Genomic DNA, 13089 nt, shown 5'->3' with positions numbered 1-13089 from the left:
AGTGGAATCTGATAGACAGCACCTGATGCCAAGTCTGCATCTTCTAACACCTGCAGTCACTGCAGCAGCTGAATCCAATGTGTCCAAAAGGGATCTATTCTATTCAATTGCAAATGATCTAGATAAGACTGAGAATAAGATACTGCACGGGACATAGCAGAGTTGGTCAAGTTGAGTGGAGATGAGTTTGCTATTTGGCACAGCTTTTGCATCAATAAAGCAAGTAAAAGGTGTGAAAGATAAAAAAAAGGGTGAAAGTGTGAAAAGTGAATTGGCCAAATTGAGGTGCATATAAAGTTTTTGCTTTCTTTCAATTCACTAATGGGGCTCATTTGAATCAGGTGAATTGAGTTCTGCTTTTGGAAACTGGGTTAAGAAGGGGTGCACCGGTCCTGGAGGTACTGCAATACCAGGTCAATGCGTGGAGTGGACAGAGCAAGATTTTTTCCATCTCCTTGTTCTAAAAATCCATTTAATATATGGTCCCCAGAGAGGGGACGTATCAGATATTAAACTGATAAGAACAGATTTAATTTTTTTTTTTTTCTGTTTATCAGTAGGACTTCAAAATAACAAAGGTGATCGCCTCCCGTTGCCTGGGAACCGTCCAGGCACAAGAGGGCTATGTGTCACCAGAAGGCGCACACACTTCCTCAAGGCCGGCAGACGTGCAATCCCAGGCACCTTCCAGTACCGACCAAGGTAGCGTCCTCCGAAACTACACTTGATCTTAGCCAAAAGGCCGAGAAGCTATAACCCGAATTGGTTACGGCCTTGAGTGGCACCCTGGCCTATACCGGACACATCTTAGGGAGAGGGAGACAAACCCACGCCTACAGAAGACATTTTGTCACCCAAGCCAACCCTTGAAAAGGCTGTTTTGCAGAGCAAAAACAAGAAGAATGATGCTTTTTGCAGCCGCCGCCCACTGCAATTAATCTGAATAACTCCTCCTCCTCCAAGCACCTCCCCTCCCCCTTGCAGTCTTTCCAATTCATGATACAAAAAGACGGACGGACAGGACAGGACAGGACAGGCTGCCTGACTTTCCGTCACTGCCACCCTTTGCCATCCTTGCCCGTAGAAAGCCCTTTCATCATCCCCAAACCCTAATCTTTTCCCTTCCCTTCCCAGCTGCGTCTCACTCCCTTTCATTAGGAAGTGAGCGCAGCCTTTTCTCCGTTCTGCACATGCGCGACGTTAAACACAAATGCGCAGGCGTGCGTTCCATTAGCCTCACTGCATTCCACTCCCATACAGGAAGTGGGCGCAGCTATTACTACGGTCGCACATAAAAGAACCCACGGCCACCACTGCACACAGCTGACTCCACCACAGGACACCCACTTCTACACCAACGCAGGTAAGACAGGATCGGCACCTCTATGCTCCCGTTACAATCAGGCTCAGTCACCATGTGATAACGCTCTCAACTCTTTAGTTGCAGGCTCCCCTTGCTTCACCTCCACTGGCTGTGCTGCCATTTCCTCTCCCACCTGGAAGGTATACTTTATTCCACTATTTTCCTGTTTCTCTCTTCCCCCTTTTCCCATAACCTACTTTTATCTGCATTTGTGGGGTATCTATATGCTATTTACATCATAGTTTTATTCATTAATATGGAAGGGAAGAGTGCCCATGAGAGTGTTGAACTGCGGAGAGCAAGAGATTAAGCTGCTCCGATTTGCCACCATTGATAAGCTGTTCTCAGTAGATACACATGCTATCCAAACAGCAGCATCCACCATTGCTTCAGCCCACCCATTCAGTGACAGCTCACCAAGTCAGCCAGAGGAGTGGTGTAAGGAATTACACGTAGGCACTGACTCCACACCTTCACATCACAAGAAGGGGGTCTACAGGCTAGTGCAAGAATACGAGCAAGTCTTCAGCAAACATCCGCTAGACTTTTGAAGAATAAAAGGGGTCAAACACTACATCCCCACAAGTGCACACCCACCCATCAAAGAGAGATATAAGCCAAAACTACCTGCACATTACCAGTGTACCAAGGACATGTTGAGCAACATGAAGGAGGCTGGGGTTATCCGTGACAGTTGTAGCCTCTGGGCAGCTCCGTTGGTCCTGTTAAAGAAGAAGGACAGCACCACTCCCCTGTATTGAGGAATAGCTAGCTGCATTGAGAACTGCAAATTATTTTTCTACCCTTGATCTCACTAGTCGCTATTGGCAAGTGTCCGTTGCTGAGGCAGACCGGGAGAAGACCGCCTTTGCCACCCCGATGGGTCTCTGCGAGTTCAAAAGCATGCCCTTCGAGCTGTGCAATTTGCCAGGAACCTTCCAGAGGCTGATGGAATGCTGCTTGGGACACCGAAACTTTGAAACGGTACTGCTATACCTTTATGATGTTATTGTTTATTCTAAAGCAAACAAGATTTTAGGGTGTATAAAAAGGGAGATTAGATCCGGTGATCCCAACGTATTGTTAACCCTCTATAAATCACTTGTAAGGCCACATCTGGAATATGGGGTAAAGTCCTGAGCAGGTTGATAACCATTGGTTTGAGCATGGTAGGGTGTAGTGCGCATCTTCCTGCATCGGTAAAAGCTGCAGAAGTCCTTGAAGATTTCCGCTTCAAAGGCAGTGCCTTGATCTGTGAGGACTCTCTCTGAGTAGCCATGAGGTCTGCATAAGTGTGCTTGGAAGACCTTCGCTGCAGTATGGGCCATTAGATCTTTGACTTGTACCACAACCATAAATCTCGAGTAGTTGTCTACCATCGTAAGTGCATACGTGAGCTCGCCTCGATATTCTGCAACAAAACTCCCTTTTTCGATTTCAGTTTCAGCAAACACTCCTCTTCCTGTAGAAAATATTTATCATTACCTAAGACAGTCATTCTAATGCATGACAATATTAAGGCAATTTAGTTAAAACTTGTTTTAACTCACCTTTAAGGGGATTGATGTATTTCATGGTCAATCCAGGTTTGTCAGGGATGGCACTGACATAATGTATGGCGTCTTTTTCGGGCGTTATCCTTTGCCTTTTCATTGTGAAAATCCAGTTGCCTATATCAAAGCAAATTCTACTACTTGTAAAGTATGCAGAAAATGAAATGTAGAACATATAACATCAACTGCTTAGGAACGCATCATAGGTTAGTACTTAAAAGGATATTGTCATGTTCTAGTCATAATGCAAGCTGGACATTTTTCATGTTACCCTGTAATCGCCGGCCTGTTCTAATGCTCACAAGCCAAGATATAGGCTCAGCTGCTAAGGCTTCCCTCTGCCTTCTGAATGAAACTTGAATATGTCTGGCTCACTGTGTATATAGCAGGTGCTCAGAAAAAATAAGAGTCAATTCAATAGAAATAGCTCTGGCACACTATAGTGATCAATAACGTAAGAAAAGAACTCTTGGAATGCTGAAAATTCTTTATTTGTGCAAAAGGATAATTCATCCAACGTTTCGACCTTGTTTTTAGGTCTTTATCAAGGATAAAGTTATCTAAGATCATAAAGGGTTACAAAACCATATAAACACGTAATTAGTACATAGTACAACATAACAGTACAATATATTGCTACTTGAGAGTACAATGGGTCAAATAACCATGATGCACATACAAAAAATTTTTCCAAAACCATAGTGAAAACATTTGTACTGAGGAAAGAAAATTTCCACATGACCTATCTGGAGAAACATTCTGGATCAAACAACCAAAAATAGTCAAGCAGGTAAATACACACCTATATGGATAACAGGATGATATGTGTTCAATTGTATAGCGTCATTGCCATTAAGGTACAAATGGAAAACTTGCAATCCTATATAGTGAAGGAAATGAACACATATCATATCAAAGAACACAGGAACATGGGTGTGAGAAAAACCTCAATGTTTATACTTTGTTCTTTATAATGGTGTGAACATGTATATGTCTCAGTACCTTATGCACTTGAGAATTCTAGTGAGTAGATGATGAAAGCCTATTTCAGAACTGGAATCGGTAAATAATTGTAGGTGGAATCTAAATGAAAAGATGGTACAAGTGTTATCATGACACGTGGGCTATAACACAATGGACCGTGTGACAAAGAAGAAAGGAGAGAAAGAAGAGGAAGAAAATGCAACTACCTGTAACATTACGTGATAGTCACTGGTAAGTATCACTTGACAATTCAAGTGAAAAAGGATTCCTTTATTAAAGGGTTCTCAGTCGCCTCAGGATCATGAAATACTAGGGTAAATGATATGAGAATGGGTAAGAAGCACCACTAAAGGAAATATGAGATGCAGGACATATATCTATAAACCCCTGAACTACATGATAGAAATAAAAAGAAGAAAAAAGAAAAAAAAGAAGAAAGAAGAAGAACACATAGAATGCGGAAAGAGAATGGGTACAACTACCTGAGTTACTGCAGGGAGGCCCCTGGTTGGTATTGTGAGGGTTAGTGGAATTCCTTCACTGAAGGGTTCTCAGTTGCCTCAGGTTCGTGAAAAATGCTATAGACAAATAATGCCCGGAGAAAAGGGGTTCATATACAGCGAATAATGGTAATACAAGGTACATGTGTCACATGTAATAGTATATATATATATATTGTACTAAGCTCTACACCAGAAATAGAAAGTAGTCCATCTGCCTTCTGTCTAGGTGCCCTGAGTTATGTCCTGTAAACTGTCACAGCGACCCAGACACACATGTGTAGTAGGGGAATATCCCTGCTGAGATGCCAGTGCTAGAGCACACGTTTGCTGTGGAGTTGAACGCTATGTGAGCAGTTCTTACCTTCAATGAGCAGAAGTCTCTTTTTTCAGATTTCAATATCTCTGTGGGTATCTGGCAGAAATATGGAATACTCTTTACTGCTAAGACCCTGTACACCACTCCCACTAAAGGGGGCTTTACACGCTGCGACATCGCTAATGCGGAGTCGTTGGGGTCACGGAATTTGTGACGCACATCCGGCCGCATTAGCGATGTTGCTGCGTGTGACACCGATGAGCGATTTTGCATCGTTGCAAAAACGTGCAAAATCGCTCATCGGTGACATGGGTCTCCATTCTCGATTATCGTTACTGCAGCAGTAACGATGTAGTTCGTCGCTCCTGCGGCAGCACACATTGCTCCGTGTGACACCGCAGAAACGAGGAACCTCTCCTTACCTGCCTCAAAGCCGCTATGAGGAAGGAAGGAGGTGGGCGGGATGTTCCGGCCACTCATCTCCGCCCCTCCACTGCTATTGGGCGGTCGCTCAGTGACGTTGCTGTGACGCCGCATGAACCGCCCCCTTAGAAAGGAGGCGGTTCGCCGGTCACAGCGACGTCGCCGGGCAGGTAAGTATGTGTGACTGGTTCTGTTCGGTGTTGTGCAGCATGGGCAGCAATTTGCCCGTGTCGCGCAACAGATGGGGGCGGGTACCCACACTAGCGATATCAGGACCGATATCGCAGTGTGTAAAGTAGCCTTTAGTCACATGACCAAGACTGTATCTGTGTCCCTACAACACACTTGAGACAAATGTGTGTGTGAGCCTGCATTGTGGGGTATATATAATATATTATAGAGCTGGGAAGGATCATTCTAAGCAGTGAGCTGTTCCAGTATTTGTAGGAAAATACCCAGTAGAAGCCTCAAACACAGCACCAATACCTCCCATCAGTATCCCACCACAGTGCCATGTAACCCATGCCCTACACTCCCATCTACACCAATACTATACAGGCACAAACTAGTATATCTGACTAAAAACCCCCAAAATATGAAGAACGGCCTATAGTTGAGTGTGGATATAAAATCTATGTGAGCAGAGCTAGAATAGAAATCACTGATCGCATTGAAGTCATTCTGACCATAAATCACCATGATATCAAGGTGAGGAGTTGTGTGTTACTGCTGGGAGGAAAGGGTTAACAGTGGAATATTAAGGTGCATTTCTGTGTGCAGTGTTACTAGTCAATGTACAAATTGTCTCTCCAGTAAAGGAGACAAACTCTAGCACAGCGCCACCTATTGGAAGTAGCGATCCTAAAAGTCACAAGTGGATTTTCAACAATCCATTGCAATATGACTCAGGATATATAAGCCAGATCAGAATCCCAATTTGCAGACACGGTGTTTCGGGGTGCTTGCCCCTCGTCAGTGCAAAGTATGGGGGTGTCAATGTAGTCATTGTAACAATTCAGTATGAGCTGCTCTTGGTGCCGGGGGAGGGAGATGCTCTCCTGAGCAAGATAGATGGGGAATGAACATGATATCTATATAGTGTAAGGCAGGGGGTCTCAAACTCGGCTGGGTGTATGGGCCGCACAGAGGAAAAAAATAATGTGGGGGGCTGCATTCTTTGCAGGACAAAGTGACATTTTTATTGGTACCATATATATATTTTTTTTTCACACACCTTTGGATGACTGATTTTCAACATTTTTCACTTGTTTATTATAACAAATGTGCACATTCTTTGGTTAAATCTAAAAAAAAAAAATTGATGTTAAAAAAAAGTTATGCCTTATTTTGTTTTTTTTACAGTTTATCCCTTTCTTTTAACTAATAGTGTTACAATTATGACGCTAGCGTTTTGTGAAGGGAATGCTTTGCCTACTTCCGTGACTATGGCCTTCCAGAACTGCTGCATTTTGGCTGACCTCTCCGCCTCGGGAATAAGAGACATAAAGTTCTCCTTGTAGCGTGGGTCTAACAGTGTTACCAACCAGTAATGATTGTCGGCCAAGATGTTCTTAACGCGAGGGTCACGAGACAGGCAGCTTACCATAAAGTCATCCATGTGCGCCAGACTCTTAACAGCCATCACTTCAATATCCAGACCAACACGATGACTGAACATGCTGTCCTCCTCCTTCTCCTCCTCCTCCTCCTCATCTACCCTGTCCTCTGGCCAGCCACGCTGAACTGAGCATATGACTGGTATGCATGTCATATCCTCAATTTGGTCGGAGAGTTGCTCCATGTCTTCATCTTCCTCCTCGTCATAGTCCTCCACTGCACGTTGTGATGAGACGAGGCTGGGCTGTGTGTTATCACCCACACCCACTACTGTTTCTTGCTCCAACTCATCGTGTTCCGCCTGCAATGCATCATGTTTGGTTTTGAGCAGAGACCGTTTTAGAAGGCAGAGAAGCGGTATGGTGACGCTAATAATGGCGTCATCGCCGCTCACCATCTTGGTGGAGTCCTCAAAGTTTTGGAGGATGGTACATAGGTCGGACATCCATCTCCACTCCTCAGGTGTTATGTGTGGAGTTTGACCCATTTCCCGATGGCTTAGGTGATGCAGGTACTCAACAACTGCCCTCTTCTGCTCACATATCCTGATCAACATGTGCAGAGTTGAATTCCAATGCGTGGGGACATCACACACCAGTCTGTGAGCCGGAAGATGCAAATGACGCTGAAAGCCGGCAAGGCCGGCTGAAGCAGTAGGTGACTTTCGAAAATGTGCAGACAGGCGGCGAACTTTTACCAGCAGATCAGACAGCTCTGGGTATGAGTTTAGAAACCGCTGAACCACGAGGTTGAGCACATGGGCCACGCATGGAACATGTGTCAGCTGGCCTCGCCTCAAAGCCGCCACCAGGTTCCGGCCATTGTCACACACAACCTTTCCTGGCTTTAGGTTCAGAGGTGTGAGCCAGTGATCTGCATGCTGTTTTAGAGCTGTCCACACCTCTTCTGCATTGTGGGGTTTGTCACCTATGCAGATTAGCTGCAGCACAGCCTGTTGCCGCTTCGCCGAGGCAGTGCTGCAGTGCTTCCAGCTTGGGACTGGTGTGGAGGGTAAAGTGGATGAGGATGCGCAGGAGGAGGAGGAGGCTGAAGAGCATGACATTCCGGAGCTGTAGAGTGTGGGTGAAACCCTGACTGAGGTAGGGCCTGCAAACCTTGGTGTGGGAAGGACTTGTTCCGTTCCTCGCTCAAACTGGGTCCCAGCTGGGCTGGGCTGGGTCCCTACCCGGCTGGGTAGGGCGTTGTGGGGGGTTTGTCTATCTCCGTTTGAGGTGAGTTTGTTTAAGTTAGCCTTTTCTTTGGCGTTTTTTGGAGCCCTGCGGGTTGGGGAGTTGGTATCGCCCAGTAAGGCGTTCCCCGGGGGCTTGGATTGGGGTGACATTATGTCAGTGGAAAACGGAGTTGAATTTTGGATTAGGAAATCGAAAACTGATCAGAGAGGTGTGGGTAGACTAGTCCGTTTGGGGATGGTTGTGGCATCTGATATGTGCCCGTTCAAGTGTCTCGGGAATTTTCAACAGATCCGTCCGAAGGTGGATGGCCCCTTATTACATATATCTTTTTATCGAGATACCAATTTGTGAGTGTTTTTAGGGCATGTTTGAAGTCGTTGGGGTTAGATCCGAAGTCTTTCGGATTGGGGCAGCGACGGAGGCCTCTATATGCGGCCTACCGGAGGAGACAGTTAAGCAGATTGGTAGGTGGAAGTCGCAGCGCTTTAAGTCGTATGTACGTCCCCAGGTGGTTGTTGGCAATTGAGGGGAAAAGGGGGGGGGTATTAGGGTATTAGGGTAGCAATGGGGGGGGTGAGAGTGTGTGTTTTTTGTCAATTTGGTTTGGTGAGGCAATAAAATGGTGTCGTCTGTACATTTTGTATTGCAGAAGCACCCCCCCTTCCTTCCCTGGTCTGGATCCTTGGCCACTCTTATGTGTATTGGGGAGCCCGACGAGCGGACGCGAGATGGAACTGGAGACAGCTAGGTTTTGAGAAGGACCTGGCTCTCGTGCGATGGCTCGGTGTTCGGGGGTTAGGGTGCAGGAGGTGCATAGATACGCCCGGTTGGACAGACCTCCTGACATCTTAGTGTTGCATGCCGGGGGGAATGATTTGGGTGGGCGTCCTTTTCGAATCTTGATAAAGGACATCAAACATGATTTGTTACGGTTATGGGCGTCGTTTCCAGGTCTAACAATAGTCTGGTCAGAGATAGTAGCGAGAAAGAGTTGGCAGAAAGCGCGGTCAGTTGACAGGTTGAACAAGGCGCGGGCGAAGGTTAATAGGGCGATCTCGAAGTTTGTTAGTCGGAACGGGGGTATAGCAATACGGCATGTTGAGTTGGAAAGGACGGAAGAGGAATTTTGGTTGGCTGACGGGGTACACCTTAATGCGGTGGGAACTGACTTATGGGCTCTTGGCTTGCAGGGAGGTATTGAGAGGGCCCTTTGCTTGCGGGGGGTCTCAGGCACTTGAAGGGTTTCAAGGTGCCTTCGTTGTGGTGTTGTTTATTGGTGGGTCCTTGAAGTTGGTTTAAAATTGGTTCGGGGATTCATCCGGGTATGGATCCCCTCATTGGCAGAATTGATGGTCCCCTGGTGATTTTGGGGGGGAACCCCGACGGGGTATGTCGGGGCCCCTGGGGGTGTGGTTGGGGTTGACGGAGGATTAACCCTTATAATTTGGTGCTCCTGAGCCAGTGTGGGTAACGGCTGGGAGCAAGTTGAGGTTTTTTATTGCTCGGTTATGGGAATCACCAGGGTTTTGGTAGCTTCAAGGACCTTACCACATTGCAAATTTAATTGGTTATGTATTCTTGTTAATAAAATGGCTGCTATGGCCAAAATTATCCAAAGATAAATTTGTGTCTGTGTAATTACTTTTAAATAAGAAATGGGAATGGAGGTGTGGGGTATGAAAGGAAGACCGGAGTCAACAATTCCAGGGTCAAGCATGTTTATTTGCGTAAGCTTCGTTCCAGGGTAGAAAGGGTAAGAGTGCCTTTCAGAATTCGAAGTGGTCAGACTGTACGGACCACCAAGAACTGCAGGAGAGCTTGAACATCTTCCCATGGATTTGCGACATCCTCCCTCATCAGTTACGTAGGTAAGCAGGTTCTCAGCATTGCAGCCCATTTGTTGTCTTAAGTTAGTTAAGCGGGGTTAACTAACCTGTCAGTTCAGCCTCAGGTCTAAAGCAGAGGCCTGGACTCCACTCCTTACTCCTCACTCCACAACTCTCCTTAAAAACAACTGACTCCTTTTTCCTGCCCCGGGGTCTCCAGACCCCTAGGTGGGCGTTTCCTTCCGTCTGGTCCTGCCCACTGGTGTGCCTGTCTTTCCCTAGGGGAGGTGACTAGGGTTTTCTGGTTGGCTTTGTGTGACTTAGGTGAGGGAAGTTGTTATGCGGGGGCCTATGTGTGACTATCTGCAGTGTCAGGGCGTCACATATGTATGTGTGTATGTCTGCTAAAGGAATCCGCACCGTCATATTTACAAACACAAAATTTTGCAGACACCTCATGTGACTCAGGGAACGTTGTAGACTATGTTTTAACAGGAATATTTAACCTTTACAGTTACTCTCCAAAAAACCTGCCTCCATTAAACTGAATGGAGGTGGGAGCTGCAAGTTATTAATAGCAGCTGTGATTGGTTGCTATAGGAACAAAGGACATTCATAGTATAAGAAGCTTATGTGTGAGATAATATGATGTCAGTGGGGAGACAGATAGAGAGAGACAGACACAGACTGAGAGACAAACAGACAGAGACAGATAGGCATAGACAGACAGGGAAAGAGACAGAGACAAACAGACAGAGGCAGACAGGGAAAGAGACAGACAGAGATAGACAGGGAAAAAAGGCAGACAGACAGAGACAGAGAAAGAGACAGAGGCAGATAGGGAAACAGACAAAGACAAACATACAGAGACAGGCAGGAGAAAAGGCAGACCGACAGGGAAACAGACAGACAGGGGAAGAGACAGACAGAGAGAGACAGACAGATAGAGACAGACAAAGAAATACAGAGATAGACAGGGAAAGAGACAAACGGGGAATGAGTCAGACAGAGAGAGACAAAGAGAGACAGGCAGAGAGAGACAGGGAAAGAGACAGACAGGGGAAGAGACAGACAGAGACAGACAAAGAAATACAGAGACAGACAGGGGAAGAGACAGACAGGGGAAGAGACAGACAGGGGAAGAGACAGACAGACAGGGAAAGAGACAGACCTGGAAAAGAGACAGACCTGGAAAAGAGACAGACAGACATAGAAACAGACAGCCACAAAGAGAGAAAGACAGACAGACACAGAGAGACAGACAGAGATAGAGAGACAGAGAGACATGGATAGAGATAGAGACACACAGAGACAGACAGATGACAGAGACTGGGAGAGAGACAGACAGAAGCATAAATCCCTAACTAAAACTTAACATTTAATGATAGTTTTAAAAGGTAAAAAAACACAAATCATGTAAATAGCATGACTCTCTTCTGTGCATAGAGTCAAAATTTTGTGTTTGTAAATATGACGGTGCGGATTCCTTTAGCAGACATACACACATACATATGTGACGCCCTGACACTGCAGGTAGTCACACATAGGCCCCCGCATAACAACTTCCCTCACCTAAGTCACACAAAGCCAACCAGAAAACCCTAGTCACCTCCCCCAGGGAAAGACAGGCACACCAGTGGGCAGGACCAGACGGAAGGAAACGCCCACCTAAGGGTCTGGAGACCCCGGGGCAGGAAAAAGGAGTCAGTTGTTTTTAAGGAGAGTTGTGGAGTGAGGAGTAAGGAGTGGAGTCCAGGCCTCTGCTTTAGACCTGAGGCTGAACTGACAGGTTAGTTAACCCCGCTTAACTAACTTAAGACAACAAATGGGCTGCAATGCTGAGAACCTGCTTACCTACGTAACTGATGAGGGAGGATGTCGCACATCCATGGGAAGATGTTCAAGCTCTCCTGCAGTTCTTGGTGGTCCGTACAGTCCGACCACTTCGAATTCTGAAAGGCACTCTTACCCTTTCTACCCTGGAACGAAGCTTACGCAAATAAACATGCTTGACCCTGGAATTGTTGACTCCGGTCTTCCTTTCATACCCCACACCTCCATTCCCATTTCTTATTTAAAAGTAATTACACAGACACAAATTTATCTTTGGATAATTTTGGCCATAGCAGCCATTTTATTAACAAGAATACATAACCAATAAAATTTGCAATGTGGTAAGGTCCTTGAAGCTACCAAAACCCTGGTGATTCCCATAACCGAGCAATAAAAAACCTCAACTTGCTCCCAGCCGTTACCCACACTGACTCAGTAGCACCAAATGGTTAGGGTTAATCCTCCGTCAACCCCAACCACACCCCCAGGGGCCCCGACATACCCCGTCGGGGTTCCCCCCCAAAATCACTAGGGGACCATCAATTCTGCCAATGAGGGGATCCATACCCGGATGAATCCCCGAACCAATTTTAAACCAACTTCAAGGACCCACCAATAAACAACACCACAACGAAGGCACCTTGAAACCCTTCAAGTGCCTGAGACCCCCCGCAAGCAAAGGGCCCTCTCAATACCTCCCTGCAAGCCAAGAGCCCATAAGTCAGTTCCCACCGCATTAAGGTGTACCCCGTCAGCCAACCAAAATTCCTCTTCCGTCCTTTCCAACTCAACATGCCGTATTGCTATACCCCCGTTCCGACTAACAAACTTCGAGATCGCCCTATTAACCTTCGCCCGCGCCTTGTTCAACCTGTCAACTGACCGCGCTTTCTGCCAACTCTTTCTCGCTACTATCTCCGACCAGACTATCGTTAGACCTGGAAACGACACCCATAACCGTAACAAATCATGTTTGATGTCCGTTATCAAGATTCGAAAAGGACGCCCACCCAAATCATTCCCCCCGGCATGCAACACTAAGATGTCAGGAGGTCTGTCCAACCGGGCGTATCTATGCACCTCCTGCAACACCCTGTTCCACCCTAACCCCCGAACACCGAGCCATCGCACGAGAGCCAGGTCCTTCTCAAAACCTAGCTGTCTCCCGTTCCATCTCGCGTCCGCTCGTCGGGCTCCCCAATACACATAAGAGTGGCCAAGGATCCAGACCAGGGAAGGAAGGGGGGGTGCTTCTGCAATACAAAATGTACAGACGACACCATTTTATTGCCTCACCAAACCAAATTGACAAAAAACACACACTCTCACCCCCCCATTGCTACCCTAATACCCCCCCCTTTTCCCCTCAATTGCCAACAACCACCTGGGGACGTACATACGACTTAAAGCGCTGCGACTTCCACCTACCAATCTGCTTAACTGTCTCCTCCGGTAGGCCGCATATAGAGGCCTCCTTC

The 13089-nt window shown here is 46.5% G+C and overlaps 1 pseudogene; it reads right to left on the bottom strand.

The window, feature by feature from the left end:
• Positions 1 to 376: 376 nt before the first annotated feature.
• LOC142260814 (U2 spliceosomal RNA) lies at positions 377 to 583 on the bottom strand (annotated as a pseudogene).
• Positions 584 to 13089: the final 12506 nt, after the last annotated feature.

The sequence above is a fragment of the Anomaloglossus baeobatrachus genome, unplaced genomic scaffold, assembly GCF_048569485.1.
Source record: "Anomaloglossus baeobatrachus isolate aAnoBae1 unplaced genomic scaffold, aAnoBae1.hap1 Scaffold_196, whole genome shotgun sequence".
Lineage (NCBI taxonomy): Eukaryota > Metazoa > Chordata > Amphibia > Anura > Aromobatidae > Anomaloglossus > Anomaloglossus baeobatrachus.
This window is presented reverse-complemented; position numbering and strand designations above follow the sequence as displayed.